A 5071-nucleotide genomic window follows, 5' to 3' on the forward strand; every position below is an offset into this window, starting at 1 on the left:
AGAAGCGGTTCAATTCCGACGTTCCACGCGAGCGCCATCTTCAGACGGTGCGGTGCAGAATAACGTGAAGTGTCTCTGTTGCGCTCGGGCGTCCTCGGGCGTTTTCTCGCGTTCGGTGAATGTTTTTGAATGCACTGGATACTTTTTATGTGTCCTTGCACTCGAAGGAGCTGTTAAAAGCTGGGGGCTCGACTCTCGACTCTAAATTAGAAGGGGGGACGGTGTAGTGAGATGAATAGAGAATTCCACTTCCTTTCTAAACAATGGGGCCGTTTACACCGGGACTTTGAGGTGTATTCCGAGACAATACCGCGCAAAAGTTAGTCCCTTTGGTTTTCCGGAAAAATGCTTAGCGATGCACCGGGAGAAGGCCCCAGGATTCGCTGAGAGAGATCGAGATGAAGATGATGTGCAGGGAATCCTCTGAACTTCGAGGTCGGTGAGAAATTCAGTTTGTCATCTGCCGATTTCAATTTAAAGTGCTCCAATTTTTCGCTGAAAATTTCAAGATATTTCTTAGGAATTTCAAGCGCATTATAGTTCCACTGGAATTTCGTCTTTGAAAATTACGAATTTCAAGGGAAACTCCATGGAAATTGCTCTAGAAGATGATCATTTCAGTTATGACGAGAGAAATCCCTCAATAAGTACCAGCAATAAAAAATTAGGAAGTAAAAAATTTCAGAAAAATTAATAATCATTAGAGGCGTTCATCCAAGGTCATGTGCAACATCGTCATCCTCTAGAGCAACATGATCGTTATAGGAGAGGATGGGGTAAAATGGACACTTTGGACTATTTTTAAATTACTCATAACTGAGAAACAAATTTATCAATTGAGCTCAGTTTAGGCTCATTACAAAGAGAAAGAAATGCTCTTTGCATTGAAAAAAAAAATATTTAATTTTATCAACATTTCAAGTTGTCATTAACATTTTAAAAAAAGTCAAAAGCATCCATTTTACCCCAGCCTCCCCTAATTGAGGCCTGTTCAGGCTCACCTGGGAATGACTCAATTAAAGAAATACGATTGTGGAAAAATAATTGCTTCTCTCAAGTAAATGAGTATTTGGTAAATATAATTTTTTTCTCAATGTTTATCGTAATTTAGCACTGAATACTGATCTTTTCATTAAAAATTCAAGTAAATTATGGGAATACTCGTCTTCCTGCGCCTCAAAAATGTAGTGTTGCATTAAATTTTCATTGAAATGTCGAATTTCATAATTTTGTCTCCCAAAATGGAATTCAATGACACTCGCGAATAGAGCTGCAGATATCAGTAAACTTATAATCTCTAAGTTGAGTTAAATTTTTACATTACTTAACTGGTTAATATTACCCAGCAATTTTTAAATTATTACCTTAATCATCAATTGAATATTTAAATTCCGAATTAATTTATCAATCAACAATTGAGTTTAGAAGCTTGACGATTATATGGCTAATCGAAAAAAAACATTTATGAAATGTAGAATTATTTACTCAATAGTCAATTGAAAATTTGAATTATCAATTATTCCATTATTTTCCAAATTTCAATGAACATAAGTAAACCTTAATTATAGTGAGGTGAAACTTCTCATAATATTACAAAAATAATGATTGATACTGGTCCCTGATCAACTGTCCACGAAATATCAATTTCCTTCTCCCAATGCGTGCAATTTTCATTATTTACGAGAGAGTCCCGCGAAATGGACATTTCTGACATTTTTCCTCATGTTCCTACATCAGCAACAAAATTACTACAAAGGGGAACGATTAAACTTCCCACGGGGAAAAAAATTACCCTATTTCGTTGGAAAATAAATGAGTCAATAACGTTTAAAAAGCCGTCGAAAGTGTCCATTTTACTCCACGTGCCCCTCCATACACATGCCCTCTTTTCCATAAACTTCAATGAAGTAGGAAGACTATCAACATCACGTAGACCTCATGCTTCACTGGCTTCGGGGGCTCGTCTCCTTTGTGATTATTCTATTCGCTGCCCCACTTGAAACCCACACACGATATAATATCACTTTCGTTTGCGTATGGACATTGCATCCGCAGATATGCAGATATGCGGTTGCTCATGCACCAGATAATCTCTTATGATGAAATTCTGGTTGTATCTCAGAAGTTAGAAAACTGGTTTGGAATACCAGCTGAAGCTCTTACACACGAGCCTTTCTATTTTCAAGTGCAATGTACTCGATCAAGAACTGGTTCGATCACACGACTGTTGACCTAAATCAATTATCGAAGCGTAATAAAAGTCGGAAGTCCCCCGCAGTAAATTTATGAGGCACTATTTACTCAAAATATTGAGTGAAATACTTTACGAGAATAAAAATTGGAGGGGAATTATTCAACTGGCGAAATGAAAGAAATGCGTCGTTATTTTTTACATCTAGATAACTTTTATTAACCAATTAATGCGGTTTCAGCGTTACAAATATAACGCGGACGCGACAATACTCGTGCGTGAATCGGGAGAAAACGTATTACAATGAAATTCTATAACTTTTTTTCCTCTTTTTTTTGTATTTTTTAATAATTATTTTTACTTGTTTACCATGAAGTGATGAATATAAATGAAAATCAGGGGTCGCTTACAATTAAGTATTTCCATTTTTTGTTTTCTACTCGATTTGAGAACTTGGGTTACTCGACAACATGTATATATTAATGTTTTCTTTTACATTTAAATGTTATTTCTCATCATCTCTCTGTTCCTCTTGTTTCATTCAGATCGTGTATTTTGTGGATAATTTGTTTCATTCAGTTTTTAATCTTATGTTTTTTAGATCAATAAGGTTTTTCTTGTATATAGTCACGTGAACTCTTAAAATTGTCACTTGTGCGCGTGTGTTTTACAAACTTCATAGTTACACTCGAAGACATCAAAAACTTTATTAATTTTTTTGGGTTTATTTATTTCATTTTTCGTTTATCTACGTAAGTGAGTAAATGACAAGGATTTGGGAGGCGATTTTTCCAGTGCCATAAAACAGGAAATGTTCTCTCGTCATTTCGAAGATTTCTCCACTCTATGAACTAGGGTAAATCGCCTCGTATCGGTTTAGGCTTACGGCTAAAGTGTTTAAGATATTTCTGTTCTCGTTAAAATTTGTTATCTCTTCGTTTTTTTTTAATACACCAGTCTAAGGACTCTAAGACAACTTAAAGCCACGTAGACACTATGTTTAATTTGAGTTGACAAATAAACTCTCAAAAAACACAGGCATTCTTGTTGAACATCTCATTCATTTTTTTTGTTAAGTTTATTATCACCCATTCAGCACTTAGATACAGTATGACGTGCACTCAGACACTCCCGTGATTTCACGCGCGATAAAATTTCATTGAAAAACCTAGGGAATTCGCTAGCAAATTATATTAGTTTTTTGCCGATTCGATTGCAAAATCACGCAATAAAATTATTTTATAGAAAAGAAAGTACATTTAATTTTTCTATACAACTTATTCTGTTCAGATATTCTCTGCAGACCTCCACATAAATTTTCACATTTTCCATTCCATTTTCTCTCATTAGAGGAGAATCAAACGAAAAAACTCGGAAAATTTGAGCGAAGGAATTTCTATAGAAAATATATCAACGCAATAAGTTGTACAGAAAAACTATTATTTTTTTTCTATAAAATATTATTATTCAACATTTCTATTTGCAATGGCTCAGAATGCTGTGGGATTTTTCAACATAATCAGCGAAAAAATGATAAAATTTTCAATAGAATAGCAACTTCTGTCGAATGCCGCCGACTTTCCCTTGAAATTTATTCGTACGTGTTACGAAGGAATAAATTGTGATGGAATTCTGGGATTAACTAGGAGTAAAATTGGACTAGGCTTTTGTTACTTCTCATCGAGAATTTTGGAGGGTTCAAGACCATGTATGGGTTCACTAGTTATTCTGGGCCAAATTCCAATGGTTCAAGGACACGCCAGTCTCGTTAAGATTCACTGGGAGTTGGTCCAATTGTTGGCAGTGTCTTGGTAGTTTCTAAAATCTAATTTTTCGCCGATTATCATTTCTTCTTGAGATCAATCACCTCTTGTTGGCAGAAGTACTGGTGAAAGTATGATTTTACTGTTAATATTGACCTCTACATGTCAATGAAATTAGGAGATAATGCGTGTCGATGTTGTTTCGAGGCGAAAAACAAGATAAACATGATAACTCAGGGCTGACTTTGTATTCTCTCTCGTCTTAAATTTTCTCATATTGTTTGGTTTCAACCGAGATATTTACAATGCATTAGACATTTAAATTTATCAATTTTCACCGCACAGAGTCAAAGCGATCTAAACAACCGCAATTCATCGTTTTTGTATTTATTTAAACTCTATTTATATATATTTATATTTATAATCGTTTTTTGTGTATTAACGTTACATTTTTACGCGAGATACCAGGGTCATGAGTGATTTTACTTCATTCTCGTATGTATAATAATCATATAATATAATTTAGTCAATATCAATATTTATAATTTATATAATTATGTATAATCCTCGTACATCGTTCGGTGAATTCGAGCGATTTACGATTATTCTTTCAATTACTCTTGTTTTCATTATTCTTCGACAGAGCGAAACAAAGTTACAGTGAGAATTTCTTTAGCAGTTAAGCTAATAAGTACATGTGTATCTTCTTTCATATGTTTTCATTAACTTGGAGCTGCTGGGAAAATTTCAGTTGACACGGAGAACATTAAAGACTAATTTTTAGTCGATGATTAAATTCATGTGAATGACACGAACGCGTTTTTATTTTTCATTCTTTATAATTCTTAAAACAGTTTCTTCTAAAATTATGATTAGGGATTGTTTGAACTACACGTCTTTCACTCAGTTATCACTATTGTCTAATGATATCATCTACCTTATTAGTTCGTAGTTCGTATTTATGACTGAATCCCCTTAAACTCCACCCATCAATCACCCCACGATCACATCAATCTAATTCTCCCTGAACCCCCTCTCCTCGCCTCGCATCTCATCGAAAAAAAAATATTCTTCCTATTCTCTTTATACACGCATCTTCCTTAATCACCCCCCCCCC

The sequence above is a fragment of the Diachasma alloeum genome, unplaced genomic scaffold (genome assembly GCF_001412515.2).
Source record: "Diachasma alloeum isolate Michigan unplaced genomic scaffold, Dall2.0 Dall_scaffold_00183, whole genome shotgun sequence".
Taxonomy (NCBI): domain Eukaryota; kingdom Metazoa; phylum Arthropoda; class Insecta; order Hymenoptera; family Braconidae; genus Diachasma; species Diachasma alloeum.